Raw genomic sequence first — 17,228 nt, forward strand, 5'->3', positions numbered from 1 at the left:
CATGTAATGGATGGGAAATATAGTTGTGCTGTTCATCATAACAAATGTTTATATTTTCGGTCGTAACCATAACGTCCCTTCAGCTGGAGTTGTTTATAGGATTTTCTGTATTTTTTTTTCATAACAAACCTTTTTCTTGTCAGAGTGCCTAACAGTAATTTCCCTGTAACAAAGTGTTTCATTGATTTTTCCTAGATTCTGTAACAACATCTTTCTTTGTCCAGCCCATGTTCCCCTGAGAAATTACTGCATTTTGCTGTGTGCAGCAGGGTGTAGTTGCCGGGCATGACTGCAGTCATACAAGGTGGGCAGGTAAAGCCTTTGCCCAGTAATTGCTTAGTTACGTATCCCGCCCCCGGCCCCACCCCTCACCCAGCCTCAGGCAAGGCGGGCTAGATTTTGGTTTCTCCACTGACATCAGCATTGATTGATCTGAAGGTTATGAATCAAAATCCTGGCAAGACAGACTCAGACTTCACTACTTCCAATGTCAGTAAACGGAAAAATTAGTAATAGCGTTTGTTATTCACAGTTCTTTTAAGTGGCAGGTATTAAACGCTGCAGGAAAACAAAATGTCATCGCAATAGCACTACCTGTACACTTCCAGGTGCCAGGTTGAAACTTTAGTGAGATAGCTCGGTGGGTGCATGTGGTTATTGCAAATATTCTTCTGCTCTCGCAAGTCACACTTTCCAGTCATGGCAATACTTCTGGTTGGGATTTGTTTGAATCCAGATAGGAATGTTTTAATCCAGAATTCCTTGACCATTGATAAAATGAATCTCATTGCTCTGGGTAACAAAGCACACCTTTAAACAACATGGGGTATATTGAATATTATTGAATGGGCATGTTATGTTTCAAGAAGACAGGATGCAACACATATACCTATTTTAAACTGAGTCCGTCTTTGTTTTCCGTAATGTACTCCTGAGTCTTCCAGTAGGATGTCAGTACCAAGCTGTGGCCCCTTTGAATTTCGACCCCTACTTACTGACCTTCCACACCCCGCAAATTATAAAGTAAACCGAATGAAAGGCTAACCTAAGGGCTACCAAGGTGGAATCAAGCAGACCAAATAGCCCCTGCAGCTCTCAATGTGGGCTACGCCCAATGACAGCACCTTTCTCCCAGTAGGTCCCAGGTGTAAACCATTTTACTCCGCCTGCCTGGACTGTTCTAGTGGCGTGCGTCTTGGCGTCCCTTGGAAGTGTAGTGACGTCTGCAGTGGGATCAGAATTCTGCAGCTTCAATTCTTCTGACATATGGAGATTACATCTCTCTGGCATTGTTCAGCTCCCATCTGCTGCCAGTGTCCAGTGCGGTTAAATTCAATTAACAATGCATGGCTCACCAAGCTTTTCTTGGAGGCAGTCCTTCTTTTATGTCTACACGATGTCGTGGTCTCAGTGCAAAAAAGTATACGAACATGGGATGTAGGACAGAAAGTAGTGGGCGTGGGAAAAGTGATAACAAGGTGTGGGCGGGGTGGCTGTAAAGAGCAGTGATCCTGAGTAAATACTCACCAATTAATTAGCAATACCATAAAAGTGATCAAGTGCCAGAATTCAAAGCTCTGTTAGCAAAAAATCCAGATCTGGAATAAGGTGTCACACAAAGAATGGGGCCTTCTGTGTTGATTTTGCAGGAGAAATAGGCAGTCGCCATGTTTGAAATGGCGAGATTGCATTATTGAAGGTATCAAAGGTGCTTCACAGTAATGGGGAGGTAACAGAGAAGTTCTTTCAAGCCAAGACCTATGCATTAAAAATGCTAATGCTAATAGTCAAACATTTACACTATTCTGTAAGAAAGGTTCTTACATACAGTGCTTAATATGTAAACAAAAATCGTCAGGGGCCACCGCAGCTTGCACCACACATTGCCCCTGCCATACTGCCAATTATAGTAAAAACACAGCTACTAACCCTCACACTCCTACAATTGTGACAATTCAGACTATTCCAGGCCCCCTCAGCTATATCAATGGCTTGGGAGGCAGGTATTAGTCATTGTTAATGTATATTGAATTATTAATTAACTGTTGTTGTGGACTTCTTTAAATTAGCCAGACTGACATAGGCGCTGGTGTTGGCAATTAAGTTCCAGTTCCGAGCACTGCTAACCTCCGGCTCAAATTAAGCACTGCTTACATACAAACTAAAGTGCCCGCTGCAGTGAGAGCTCTCAGGGGGCCTGGGTCCTATTATAAGAGCCCTTTGTAGATTTGCACTTCCTGTGATAATGTCTGCAGCAGAAGCAGAGTGTGTGTGAAAAGGAATCCTCTGTTCTGGTGCTCCTCCTGCCAGCTGCTACTCTGGCTCCCTTCTCCAGGTGACCTGGCACATTGGCCCCAAGGTAGTCCTGATTGATTGATCTAAGCTGGGCTGACCAATCAAAATCCGCTGAGGTTCACCCCCTTCATTTGAATGAAGTTCATGGCACTCTTTTGATGGGCATCATGGTGCTCCCAATCTCTATTTCTGGCTGCGGCCCCTTCCTCTTCTGTCTCTTTTTCACGGATGTGCTCCACCTGAACTTCTAGGCACCACACCAAGTTGCAGCCTCCGATGCCCCCTATGTGGGCAGGCCTTAGCCATATCCATCAATGACAAGCATTGGCATAGCCAATAGGTCTCGCCTTTGGGACCTTATAAGTGTTTAGTTATCCAGCACAATTTTCTTGGTGAAACAACATCAAGTGTTGCATGGCTAAACACTTAGAAAGTCCCAAAGGCAAGACCTATTGGCTATGCCAATGCTTGTTTAAAATAGAGGCTAAAATGCTACATTTCATACCACTTTTGCCAAATAAACGGTCATGTTGCTGGTGAAAGGGCAGATCATGCTCCAAGGAGTCCTGCAGCCTTCTGCTCTGCTCCATCCTCACTATCTTCTTAGCCTATTTGATATTGTTTATTCTCTTGTGTTCTTTCATCTCATTCTGTCCTGTCTCCACATTACCCGTTTTCACTCCCCCGCCTCCCTTTCTTGCTTTCATTTTGTCCATCCCCATCCAACGTCTTATTTCCTTTTCACTCTTTTCATCATCACTTTCTTCCTCTGCCTTTGAATTAATCTCATATCTCTTCCTTTCAGTCTTTTTCGCTCTAATTTTTGATCTAGAAGATAGGGAGAGGATGTGGTCCGTCGGTTACGCTGCCGACTTTGGTGCTGGGAACCAGAGTTCGAGCCTCGACGTCACATCCTGTGATTCTGGGCAAATCACTTACTCTCCCTGTGCCTGAATGTGTAATGTAAATATGGTGCTCATGTAAAGCGCTCCAATACCTTCGGGTCGAGTTAGCGCTATATAAATATAAAACAAAAAAAATGTAACTGACGTTCACAGGAACTCTCATTTCTTTTCTCTCATGCCCCCTTATTTGTTACAACCACTTGCTTATATTTGCATGCATTTCTTACACTATGACACCTCATCTAGGATCGAATATCTGCCTTAACAATAGAGAGCATTCCTGTAAGAGTGCTGGTGTGTTCACAAATGACCCAGGCACTGTCGATATTTAAGTGGATTTATTTATTTACATCAGGAGATCGAGCGCCGGGAACACTCCCGTCTGCTGGCTCCGTTCGCGCAGAGTGCCGGCCGAGAGCGCGCGAAGCCACGCCTCTTCCCAGCCTGCACCGGGCGCTGGAAACACTAGAGTGTATCTCTACATCTCCCCCCTTTTTTGCACTTTACCAAAACCCACTGTAGCTCCACATATTTAGTCTTACTTGGTGTTCGTTTCATAGTCCTCAAACCTTCTTGGCATCTTGATCTCTCTGCCTGATCTCGTACAGTTCTGTCCTTTCTCAGGTACCTCCCTTTCCCTACTAGTAGGGGATTCTCCTCTGGTTGCACCTTCTCCTTGGTCTTCTTTTACCTGAATCCCTGTTTCCATGAAGCGATCTTGCCTGCTCCTTGCACCTTCTCTGCTTTTACTTAGTCTTCCGGCTCTGACTTTCCCCTCCTTCCCCTTGGGGTGTCAGGGTTGGTTCCTCCGCCGCTTGCCATTCCTCTCCTCCCGGTTCGTTGTCCATTGCCTGGCTCGGTGTTCTTCTGTCTTCCGGATCTTCCCACTTCATGATCCTGTTGCATTTCGCCATTCTGTCTTGCGACCATACCTTTCCGTCACTCAATAAGGCTGACCTGGTGTATGCTTCTATCACCTGCAGCGGCGGGCTGAATTTACTTTCTCCCTTCCTTTTTAGCGTGGCATACTTTACTACATAGTACTCTGTGTATACTGCCTGCGCTCTGTTCAGGTTACGCCTCACCACCGCTGGTGACCATTTGCTTTGTGCCATAAGATGTTTCCACGCCACATTGTCCTTCGTAAAAGGGTCTCGCCCTCTTAGTATCCTGAACGGACTGTACCCTGTGTTGGTCGGAGTGATGCGGTACGCCCAGAGCATGCGTTGGAGTTCCTTCTCCCACTGCAGCCCCGCGCTGATAGCTGCTTGTATGGATCCCATTATCACCTGATTGAATCTTGGACATGAAGGCGTTCCAGCGCTCTGAGACAAATTGTGGACCGTTGTCACACGTTATTGCTTTGGGTATTCCTTCTCTCAGGAACGTAGCTGTTAGGAATGCTAGCACTGTCTCCGCGTCGGCACTCTCGCATATATCTACCTCTGGCCATTTAGAGTATCTGTCCACTGCCACTATGAGGTACTTGGATACTCCTTCCGCGTTTAGGACCGGACCCAGGATGTCCACAGACAGCGTTTCCCAGGGGCTTGACATCTCTGGGAATTTCCCCAGTGGTGGTCGTAATAAGATTTGCGTCTTGTCAGCCCTGTTGCACTGTTCACATATCCTGACGTGTCTTTCTACTTGTGCATCCATGGCTGGCCACCAGTATGCCTGCTTCGCTCTCGCTTTAGTTTTCATGATTCCCAGGTGCCCCTCGTGTAGGATGGTTAGCAGATGGTTCACAAGTGAAGTCGGAGGCACTACTTTGTCCCCTCTCAGTAGAAACACCGGATTGTCTCCTATGGACCGTTCTTCTCGGACCTCCCAGTACTTTCTCAGCTCGCTGTCGAGATGCCTTTTGTCAGGCCACCCTTGTGTCACATAACTTTTAACCATGTTTATATTTTCGTCCGCTGTGTACGCTTTTTCCCAGTCCTGTGTGCTGACAGCTCCTTCGTGGTCCTGCGTGACTGCTACCATGTACTCCTCCCATTCCGAAGGTTCTCGCTCTCCTGCAGGCTCCATGGCGGCTGCCCTGCTTAGGAAGTCTGCTACCTTGTTTTTGGAACCGGGGATGTACTCCACCTCATATACGTAGTCCAAAAGCCGCAGGCTCATTTTTGCAATGCGCGGTGTCGCGTGTGCATGTCCGCTCGAGGTCAATACTTTCACTAGTGGCTTGTGATCGGTGTGGAGTAGAAACTTCGAGCCCCACAAGTACTGCCTGAACCTTTCCATGGCCCACACTGTAGCTAACATCTCCTTCTCTATGACACTGAATTTTTCTTCGTTCGCCGCTAGAGCTCTTGACGCGAAGCTGACGGTAGTGACTTCTCCACCTCAGCCTTTCTGCATCAGGACTGCCCCCAGGCCCTTGTCACTGGCATCAGTGGTGAGGATAGACATAGCTTCTTGATCGAATCCTTCCAGGGGAATAGCCGTGCAGATGTCTTGTTTTACGCTCTCGAATTCCTGTTGCTCCTCCTGCGTCCACTTGAATACGTTCTTTTCTTTCAGGAGTTGCCTTATGTGGTGCGTTTTGGTCGCGAAGGGCGGGACAAACTTGCTTCAGAACTCAGCCATGCCTAAGAAGGAACGGACATCTTCCTTTCTCGTCGGTGTGGGTGCGTCCTTTATGGCCGCCATGTTTGCCCTTTTCGGTTCTATACCTCTTCCGCTGATCTCGTGACCTAGGTAGGTCACCGAGTCGACTCCAAACCTGCACTTCTGCCCTTCCGCCGTTAGTCCATTTTGCGCTAGGATCGCTAGTACAGTGTGTAGCTTCTTGTCATGGTCTTCTTGGGATTTCCCCCTGACTAGGATGTCGTCCTGAAAGTACTGGACACCTTCCACCCTGTGAAACAACTTGTGCATCAGTTTTTGGAACACTGCTGCCGCCGACGCTGGGCCGAACGGCATCCTTAGGAACTTATAACACCCAAATGGTGTGATGAACGACGTCAGGTGGTTGCAGGTAGCATGCAATGCGATTTGGTGATAAGCTGAGGTGAGATCTATGGTGGAGAACCACTTTAACCCCTTGGTCATCGCTAACATCTCGTTTATCCTGGGCAGCGGGAATTTATCTACTAGAATGTTCTTATTGAGCTCCCTCAGGTCCACACATAGTCGCACCTTCCCATTTGGTTTCTGGGCCACCACCAGTGGCGCCAGCCACTCTGCGCTCTCGATCGCTTCTATGACTCTGTTGGCTTCTAGCCGTCTCAATTCTTCTTGTACTGCCTCCCTGCTTCTGAACGGAATGTTTCGGGCCTTATGGCTCACTGGTTTCGCTCCCTCCTTGAGTCGTATTTTGTGTGTGAATTTTGTCATCCTCCCTATGACTCCTTTAAACACCTCGGGATACTCCTCCGTCCACTTGCCCTCACCTTTCATTTGGTTAGGGTCTATTAGCAGTACTTGTTTGGAGCCTCCTGGGTTGAGTTGTATCCCCAGGTTCCCTTGGTCTATCCACCCAAGTACCGAGGGTCCTATCTCTGCTACGTACAGCTTCCCGTCTGCTCTGCGTCCTTCGAACTCGAACGTTAACTTCCGATACCCAACCATGGGTATGGGCTCTCCCGTGAACGTGAATGGGTGAATGTCTGTAGGTAGTAGTTTGCCCCCGACTGTGGGAGCGAATGCATTTTCCCATTTGGCTCTTTGGATGATCGTGTATGGGGAGCCCGAGTCCGCCACTATGTGCACTTGTACACCTCCAATCTTCATCTGTAGCTCTGGTTTCTTGGTTCTTGTGCAAGTCGCTCCCAATACTTGATTATCGATGCATAGGACTTCGTCCTCTTCGTCTTCTTCTTCTTGGGGTTCCCCCTCCCCATCTGGTTCTTGTGCCACAAACTTCACTTCGGCTCTGTTGCTCTTGCGCCTGCATACCCTTTCGTAGTGCCCCTTTAAGTTGCAAAATGCGCATTTCACGCGAAACGCAGGACAGACTTTGTTGTTTCCTAGATGTGATTGGCTGCCGCACCTGTAGCACATTGAATTCCGTTCGCCCTGTGGCTTCTGGTTCTTCGTGGTCTTCTGAGGAAACCTCTTCTGGTACCTCGTGCCGCTTGGTGTCTGCTGTTTCGGAGCTTCTGGCCTGCCTCTGTCTGTTACCCTGCAGACTGGCGTGCGTTCGCTGCCCTCTCTGTTGGCCGCTTCTGCGCACCGTTTAGACAATTCAGCTTTCTTCACTAACGCTACCACTTCTTTTAGCGGGGCATCCCCGTTGACCCATAGTTTCTCCTGTATGGCCGTGTTGGTTGTGTGCATGATGATCTGGTCCCTGATGAGTTCGTCGTGAAGCGTGCCGAATTTACAGGTTATTGCCATCTTCTGTAACGCTGCGACATACTCATCTACGGACTCTCCTTTGTTCTGTTTTCTCTGGAAGAAATTGCACCTGTCTATGGCCGTGCACACCACGGGCCTTGGAATACTTCTGTGTCCGCTGCCGGTCTGGTTTCCTTCACTAAGCTGTCGTATACCCTGATGCCCTCCGGACCTAAGTTGTGCAGTAGTATTTTATTTTTCCTTGCACTCGAGAACTCCCCCTCGCCTTCTTCTTCTAAGGCTTCAATATAGTTCAGGAAGTACCGTTTCCAGTCTTCCCAGGGCATCGCCGGATCTCCTCTTTTGGGTAGGAAGGGCACTAAGTTGGTGAGGGACGTTGTTTGCGTGCACATTCTGCCTCTATCGCCCTGGGCTGCGCTTTCCCTGTCGTCTGTCTCTGGTGGACTCCCTGGAGCCTGTCTCTCTCCCGAGCTGCCTGCTTGCGTGGGCGAAAGGCTGCGTTCCCCTCTTTGACGGCCCCGGGGTCTCCAGGTCTGTCGCGCACTTCTTTCGTGGGGTCTGATGCGCTTCAGGCAGCACCCTGTGCTGTTTCGTTGCCGCCTAGCCCCTCCTCCTGCTTCTCGCGTCGCTTGGAGCACTTCTAGGCCTTTGGTTTCTGTGCTGCCAGTGATGCTTCTCCCAGGGGTGGGCCCTTGCGTGGGCGCGCCCTGCGCCGTGGTTAATTGCCTCTACTGTCCGGCCCGGTCTCCCCTTGCTTATGGGGTCCCCTCCTGTGGCTCTCACCTCTGCTCGTATTCGGCTGCTCTGCTCGTGGTTCCTTCAGTGGTTCCTTCCGTGAGCCGCGCACCTGGGTGCCTGTAGCTCTCCCGACTGTCCTCCCCACCAGCCGGTGGTGCCGGTGCCCCTCTGCCATGCTCGGTCTCTCCACACGAGGCGCCTGGGTTTCCCCTGGTCTCATCCGCTCCTCGTCGCCATTGTAAGAGTGCCGGTGTGTTCACAAATGACCGAGGCACCGTCGATATTTAAGTGGATTTATTTATTTAAATCAGGAGACCGAGCGCCGGGAACACTCCCGTCTGCTGGCTCCGTTCGCGCCGAGTGGCGGCCGAGAGCGTGCGAAGCCACGCCTCTTCCCAGCCTGGCACCGGGCGCTGGAAACACTAGAGCGTATCTCTACAATTCCATGTCTAAAGTATATACAAGAGGTCTCGAATGCTCGACCTAAAAATTAAAAGCGGTATCACACCGTCAGCGCTGGCTGCGTAGTAGTGCTTTTTAGGGTCAAGCCTGCATGATCAGCCAGCACTAGCGCATGCGCTCTCACTTGCGAGCTCAATTGGCACCTTTCTTTTCTGCCTCCTAATTAGCAGTGTGCGCTTTGGCTTCACTACTTGTTGCTTTCTAGAGCATGGACAAGCACAGATTTATTTACCTTAATTAGTGTCCCTCCGCTGATCACGCTGTAATTCAGGTACTTTTCCATTTTCCATCTTTCTTCATCCCTTCCAGCCCCACCTTCTTGGCGCTTTTCCCATTACTTTTAGCCCTGTTCCATGGTTGACAGTCACGAATAAATAGTGCTGTGCTGTGGTATTAAAGCACTTTGACAATACATCTCCCATCCGACGTGTATACAGGGGCGGTGCCTTCGTTAGGGTGCTGGGGCGTTGCCCCCCATCATATTTTGCCCCACTCCACCCCCCCAATTAATGTGAACAAGTGATTTATTTTTAACAACAAAATCTGCCTGCGGCAGTCACCCTTTGGCATAGGCTGTTTGCAGAATTAATTGAGCGTGTGAGCGAGGCGGGTCTAAACAGAACCCCTGAGGGAGGAGGGTCTTGCGTAGCTTTTCAATTTACACTCGTCAGTGAGTGCACCTGGACCTAAGTGCGCAAGTCGGGTTGGGCAGCAGCCTTTCACCGGCCAACCTGACATGTGCACTAGGCGCCTGCTCTTAGTCCCTCCACCTGGACATCAGAGAACCGGGGGTGGCTCTAAGCCGCAGCTCCTGGTCTCAGTATGAGCGTGGAGGTCACCTGCCCCCAGCCAATCCAGGCGCTGCAGTAACAGCAGGAGCAGCGCCTGGATTGGCTTAGAAGCACGGTGTTTTCGTTACTTCTGCTAGACGTGACATGGGAGGAGGCTGTGTCTCTTTCTTTTTTTCGTGCGCCACGAGAAACCTTGAGGAAACCCGGCACCCGCAACTAAACCCAATGCTCCAGTATCGGCCCGATGCAGAAAAAACCCAAGCAGCCCAAGATCGAGCCTTCAAAGGTGGTGGTGGTAAGTGAGGCAAATCGGGACCTTGATCAGTATGGAAACGCTGTGGACTTCGCGCAAGAACCACACTCCACGCTGTTACTTGAAGCGTAAAAGGCCATTTTATTAGGACAAGGTTGCAATCATTAGACTTTAATTAAACAGTAAATAAATCGAATAAATATACTTTTCCCATCCCATACTGACTTGTTCTCCTTTCATCCTTCTCAAAACCATCTCACCCATTTGACTCTTCCCCAATTCACTCGGTGACCTCCTTCCTTTCCCATTCTCACCTTGACTTGCCCTCCAAGCATCTTGAATTTCCTTCATTGCCTCCCGCGCCCCGCTATCAGTCACCTGTGTACCGTTCTCCCCCCGAGGGGTGGATCCGCCAGTTTGTGACTCACCACCCCTCTAAAGTACTGCCAACCAGGGAACCCCCGTAGGGCGGTTCCCTGCCCCACCCCCCCTCTAGCTCTTGTGCACCTTTCGCCTCCAGTCAGCCGACCCTGCGGCACCCAGTGGATGACCATCCACCACCTAAACTTACGTCCCTTAAAAAATTACTATTGCTGGGCCAGTCCTTGACCATGAAAGGTGCACCCCATTCTAAGCCGGACCACTCGTTCCTCCAGTTCCTGTGCACCTAACGCCTCCCCATCCTGCTGCACCAGGTGGACGACCATCCACCCCTAATACCTGCGTCCCGTGTAAACAAGCAACGTTTCCGGGAAAATCCCTGTCCGTGAAAAAAATGCCCCAATCTCTTAACAAGATCACCTGTGTCCTTTTAAAACCGTGTCTTTACCTGCGGGTCATTTCCTTGTAAGCCTGTCCGCCAGCCCCCAAGAGTCCATCCTCCGTAAAGCATAATTCATTCACTTAACCACCTGCCCCCAGCACCATTCCATGGACTCATATCCCAGTCCCTGCCTCTTTTGCGAAAAGCCAGGCCTGACATTCCAGAATTTGTTTTCTCCCACACGTATCCTCATATCAAGCAGTTTCCCATTTCTTGTGCCATGATGTCACCCGCACTGGCAGCAACGCTCCCCCATTTTCATTCAACTGCTTCCCCATCGTATCACATCCTGAAAACTGTGTCCCTGCCCCGTTATTGTACACCTGCTATTTTGCCTCCTTTGCTGCCCAATGCTCGAGAGAATGGCCACCTATCCAGGCGACCGCCCTGGATCCCGATCCGCTCCCACTTCCTGTAGTATAAAAAGAATGATTAGTCCCACAAGAATTGAGTCCCCTTCCCTCCTTCACCATTCGTCCCAAACCCCATCCTAAAACACCTTTCTGAACTCCCATCAACCTCCTCCTCCTCCCCCATCCCCCAATGGGCCCTCCTGACGTCGCCTCTGGTACAGATCCAATGCGCAGAAATTGTACGCCTCCTTGAGGGAGCCGCAACCCCTTCAACCCAGTCCTCGTATGAGACCTAAACTGGCCTACAGAAATGTCAGTCTACCTTCCACATTCGAAAACAAATTCCCCCTCAGCCATAGTCCTTTCCTCTCTTGCCACCAATCGCCACTGCCTCATGCCCCCCCTTGCTTCCCCCTGCTCCGTTGACACATGTTCCACTTCCCCCGGACGCTGCAACCAACATAAACGACTCCAAACGGGCACACCTCCCCCTCTTCAACTATGCCTTAAACGCCGACGCTGCACCGCTCAAAAACGTTGTGCCTCGATTTCCCACCCCACCCCAATACGCCAGGCACTAACAGCCTGTCACCACAGCCAATGCCCCTTTATCTGCTGCCCCACAGTGACCATATCAGCACGACTCCAGTTCACCCCACCTAAAAAAACACCCTCTATGGTACAGCAAACGTGTCCCGGCCATGCCTGAGTGTCTGCGATCTGTCTTCCTGGTACCTCCTCCCCTCATACCCTCCAGGAAGCCCTCCCCAACCCTTTATTTGTTGCCGTATAGCTTCCTTCCTATCCCGCCCTTGGCTCAAGTGTCCTCCCGCCTCTGTAGAGAATACTGCGTCACACAACCACAATCCCCCTTGAAAATCATCGCCTTCCAGGACACACGAGACCACCTTGGACCCATTCGAATCTTGCTGCACCCCATCCCCTCCCCTTGCATAGTCCCCAAAAGCAGTGAACTGCCCCCTCCCCGGGCATTCATTCCTTTGTCTGTCATACCTCCTTGCCCTCAGTTACTGATATGCCACCCAAGGCCCCTATTGCTCAGTCAGACCAAAAAAACCCCGCTGAATATCCTACCCAGTTTCCAACAAATACCCATACCTGTCCCAGCCCCCAGGCAAGTCCTCTCCTTCATAATGCTGCCGTCACTCTGTGCGACACTTGTGCCTGGGCACTGTGACACCCAGAGCCCCACTGTTCTCCACGACCCCAGCCCCCACCAAAATGTGCCACGTGGATCAGTCAAGCTTTCCTCGTGAATTGAGAAGCCGTGACGCAAAACCCTCTTGCCATACAACCATTTTCCCTTCTTCTGCGCATACGCCCCTTCTGACCGCCGTCCTCGTTCCCCGAGACACCCCCCACCCCCCGGAGACATCCACTACTCCCAACTACTGGACAGTAATGTCTCTCTCAGTGACCCCTTACCCCATACTCTGCTAGCCCCACGCCATAGTCGGCTTGTTTTAGATCGCCTACATCCCTAGGCCCTTGTAACTCGAGTGTCCATACCTGATTCCCCTTCGGATAACCTCCCCCGTCGTCGCCACAGTCCCAGCTTCCCTTTGTGAGACGACGTGCGCCATGGACCCATGGCCACCCTCCAACCGGGAAGGCCTCTTGGCCCTGAATAACCTCACCCCCCCCCCCCCATGGTTATCCCCTGTCCTGCCATGGCGGCCCAGCTCTACCTCCCCTTAGCGTATGACCCCCCCCCTCCTCACGTACCCTCCTTCGTAACGTCGTTGCATATCAGGCACCGGAAATTTCGATCTCCCCTGGCCCCTAAGTGACCTGTCTGGTAACTAAGGTCCCAAGGCAGCACCCCCCAGGTCAGTCCTTCCCACTCTTGTTGCAGGTGAAACATTTTGCCCCGGGGCTGCTCAAGCGGCTAGCACGCCCCCACTGCGGGATACTTTTACTTCCAAAACCATACACAGCAGGATCTTAACTCATAACCTTAGAGTACGAGTCTGAGACATTAACCACTAGGCCACATAGACACATAGAGTCCTCATAATGCGCCGAATGCCCCCTCGGCGTAGCCAAGTGTGCCAGGACCTTAACCTGCCTCCCACATTGGTAAGGGATGAACGACCATCCACCCCCTTACATCCACTGCCATCCATGACTACGTGTGCCCACTAGGCCACTTTGACCCATAGAGTCCATATATTGCGTCAAAGCCCTCCTGGCATTGACAATTGTGACATGACCTTAGCCTGCCTCCCACATTGTGAAGGGGTGGACTGACATCCACTGCCATCTATGTCTGCTGCAGGAGCAATTGACTGGCCCCCCAGCCCCACGCCATCATACACCGTCCCGATGTTGAAATACAGACGACCTCCTGTGTGCCAACTGGCACCCCTCAGCCCCATTTGTCGCTCCCCTCCAACAAGGTAAGTAATGATCAATGACCCAACGGTTACTCCCTTCTTCCACTATATACCACATTGTCCTTTAGGACCCATCCCCAAAAATGTTACCTCAGACACCACAACTATTGAAACACCAGGATTGAACACATAACCTTTGGAGGTAAAGTCAGAGACCTTAACCCCTAGGCCACAGTGCCTCATAACCATCGCTGGACCCCGGCCAGTGGTCTTGAAGCATGCCGCAGCATCCCTGTATGTCCACCACTTCTCCCACAGTCCCCTACATACCCCAGCCGACCAGCTGAAGTTCTTCCAAACACCCCATGTACCCCCTCCCCAGGCCTATTCTTTTACCTGATTGTCTAGCCGGGACCTCCTCCTCCTGTCCAGAGCTACTGTTCCTCCTTTTGTTCTCCTTGCCCTCAGCTTCATCTGTGGCCACACTTGCCTCCTGCAAAAAGACTAAACAGTCTTGTTACCTGGCTTCCCCCCCCCCTTCACCCCCTGACCACACCGCTCTGCCGCCACACTTCTCACACTTCACCATCCATTCAACACTCCCATCCCATCACACACCGACACAGTCCCCCGACTTTCATCTCAACCTCCATGCCGTCCTTCACAATTTGTATTTAGCATTCTTCAGGGTGCAGGATGCGCTGCGCGATCCCTCGTCGGAGGGCAAGCCGCCGTGGATCCCCCTACTGCTTCCGGCCGGCATCTCGAGGCCGTTGTGCGCCCCGCCGGCATCGCCCCTTTGTCTGCTGAACACAATCGCCAGCCTTGGTTCCCCCCCTCCAGGTTGAGTACCCCTGAAATTGCCGCCTCCAACTCGATGACAGCATCCCCCGTCCCGCCACCATACCTCCCTCCCCGACATCGCTTCGTCCACTGGGTCCCCCCCCCAAACTCCGCCATAGCCAGCCTACAAACATGCATTGAAAACCGTCCACTGGCTCTGACCAGAGTCTGAAATCAAATTGAATACCGAGCTTCAACTCCTAATCCTGGTTGCAGCCCCAAATACATCCAAGCTGTGTACACCATCTGAAACACCCACTCTGAGGCAGAGGCTTGAATGGTACTTCTCACTGCAGGCCCCAAACAACCTAAACGATGTGCAGTCGCCGAAACACCCACCCCAGCCTCAGAGCCTGAAACAGCCATCCCAGGTGCAGGGACTGATACCGGGACACATAAGGAGGCAGCGCCCAGTCGGGCCGGCGCACAATCGCCCCTCCCCCGACATCTCTGAGCCTACCACCAGACAAGCGCAATGCCACGCGTGCAGACCTCCCACCCCTTCCCCCCCCCCCCCCTCGCGAGTGACGACGACATGCATCGCATTAGCGAGCAGATGGGCAACCCGGCTCTCCCGCCTGCCCTCTCGCTCCCAGGGTCCATATCCAGTTTGCCCCTCCCCTACCTGATGCAGTCCATGTTACCGGTGCCACCGCAGCAGCAAACACTGCAGCCGACGTCCCGGGCCACAGGGCCGGCCCGCGCCTGCAGTCCACGCCCAGCCGGCCCAGGTCCTCCCGGTCTGCTCGGCCACGCACAGGCCACGCGGACGGCCACCGCTATGAACGCCGCTCTCGGGCTCAGCAACAACGGAGGGTAACTCTTCTTAAAACTTCCCTGATAAAAGGCAGCTAACGTGAAATAACCTCCCCCACCCCCCCCCCCACCCCACACTGATCGACAAACCGGCCAAATGCCCAACCACCCGCCCACTCACAAACTTTTCTTTTTCCCCTCCGGTGGTGCTCAGGTGTTAGGAAGAGGCCAGATCTTCCTCTCCTGACACCTTATATACCCTCCCAACTCCCGCCCCTTTCTTCACTCACTCCTCCAATCCCACCCCCACCTTGTCCTGCGGCCATTGCGCGAATACCCTGGGGAAAGACTGGTCTGCGACCTTCACTTCCCCCGGGGGCCGCCATTCGGAGAAAACTGCATTGTAAGATTCTTATTCTAGAAGTTGCAGTCCGTTAAAGTATTTGTCGTGCGCCTCACAAACGAATGCCTGTCGGTTACATGCCATGTGCGGTACTAGATTTTTGGGAACTAAAATGCGCTGCTGTGTTCTTTTTTGGCAGGTTATTTTGGGTTAGTATGTCATAAAAAAAAGTATGATAGAGTGTGGAATAGACTCTGTGTAATTGTAGCCTAGTTTCTTTACTTTACATACATAGGTTTATATAACTTCTGAGTTGCGCCTGTCACTTTTGCCTTTTACTCTAAACACGGAGCCTGGGTGGTCATTGATTCACGAATTCGGCACCTCCGGAAAACGGAGCTGCTATGTTTGACGTGCTTGTCTGGAAGAGAGCGGCTTCCATGCGCTTCGCAAACATGTGAAAAGTCTCTTTTACCTCCACATTGGGTAGCTCTGCACCAAAGCTAAACAATATTCTGAAACGGTGTGCATATAATACTAGCTGCTGTTCACATCTGCAAAGGAAAGCTGTTTCAGTGCATTTGAAATACGTGCATATTTGCTTTAAAGAAGCAGTGCAAAATAGCTATTAAAAGAGCCAACAAGAAGCATTAAGTATGGCCTTATTCCAGGATCCCTGTTGTATTCATGGGGAGAAATCCACGTTTGAAATGTGTGAAACCGTACACCAACTACATTCCCGCACTCGCAGTCACAAATAGGAACGCAGTTGTTCTGGAACAGTTTTCCAGTGTTGCATCACTGAAGTCATAGGAATTGTGAAAAAGCATCACACAAACAGCAAGGACAGCAGTTGTATTCAGTGGACAGTGGTAAGGTTGTAGTTAGCATGTAGCTAATGCTGGATTTTGGAGCACACCATTGAAAATATATTACTAAAGCATCATGTGATGCGGTAGCACACCGTCATTTACAGAAGGCACATCTTCCGTTGAGGTGGTGGCCACCGGATTTGTGCAATCTATCAATCAAGGAATTTGTAAAGCGCACTACTTACCCGTGAGGGTCTCAAGGTGCTGAAGGGAGGGGGGAACCGCTACTGCTCGAAGAGCCAGGTCTTGAGATGTCTTCTGAAGGTGAGCAGGTCCTGGGTCTGCCGTAGGTGGGTGGGGAGGGTGTTCCAGGTCTTGGCGGCGAGGTAGGAGAATGATCTGCCGCCGGTGGTCTTTCATTGGATGCGGGGGACAGCAGCGAGGGCGAGGTTTGCTGAGCGGAGCTGGCGGGTGGGGGTGTAGAAGTTGAGTCTGTCATTCAGGTAGGCTAGTCCGGTGTTGTGGAGTGCTTTGTGTGCGTGGGTGAGGAGTTTGAAGGTGATCCTCTTGTCGACGGGGCGCCAGTGCAGGTCTTTCAGGTGGGGGGTGATGTGGCTGTGTCGGGGTACGTTGAGGATCAGATGTGCGGAGGTGTTTTGGATGCGTTGTAGTCGATGCAGGTGTTTGGCTTAGATTCCTGCGTAGAGTGCGTTGCCGTAGTCCAGCCTGCTGCTGACGAGGGCCTGTGTAACAGTTCTCCTTGTTTTGGACGGGATCCACTTGTAGATCCTGCGGAGCATGCGGAGGGTGTTGTAGCAGCAGGAGGAGGAGACGGCGTTGATCTGCTTCGACATGGAGAGAGAGCAGTTGAGGACGAATTTGAGGTTGCGTGCGTGGTCGGTAGGTGTGGGTGCTATTCCCAGCGATGTTGGCCACCACGAGTCGTCCCAGGCTGAGGGGGTGGATCCGAGGATGAGGACCTCCGTCTTGTCCAAGTTCAGTTTCAGACGGCTGCTCTGCATCCAGTCGGCGACGGCCTTCATTCCCTCGTGGAGGTTCGTTTTGGCGGTGTGCGTGTCCTTGGTGAGGGAGAGGATGAGCTGGGTGTCGTCGGCGTAGGAGATGATGTTGAGGTTGTGCTGACGAGCTATTTGTGCGAGGAGGGCCATGTAGATGTTGAACAGCGTCGGGCTAA

The 17,228-nt window shown here is 51.5% G+C and overlaps 1 protein-coding gene across 13 annotated transcripts in view; it reads left to right on the top strand.

The window, feature by feature from the left end:
- Positions 1 to 17,228, top strand: part of LOC146858146 (uncharacterized) — a 289,171-nt gene that overhangs the window by 44,638 nt on the left and 227,305 nt on the right. The window lies entirely within an intron of this gene.

The sequence above is a fragment of the Triturus cristatus genome, chromosome 3_2, assembly GCF_964204655.1.
Source record: "Triturus cristatus chromosome 3_2, aTriCri1.1, whole genome shotgun sequence".
NCBI classification, from domain to species: Eukaryota; Metazoa; Chordata; class Amphibia; order Caudata; family Salamandridae; genus Triturus; species Triturus cristatus.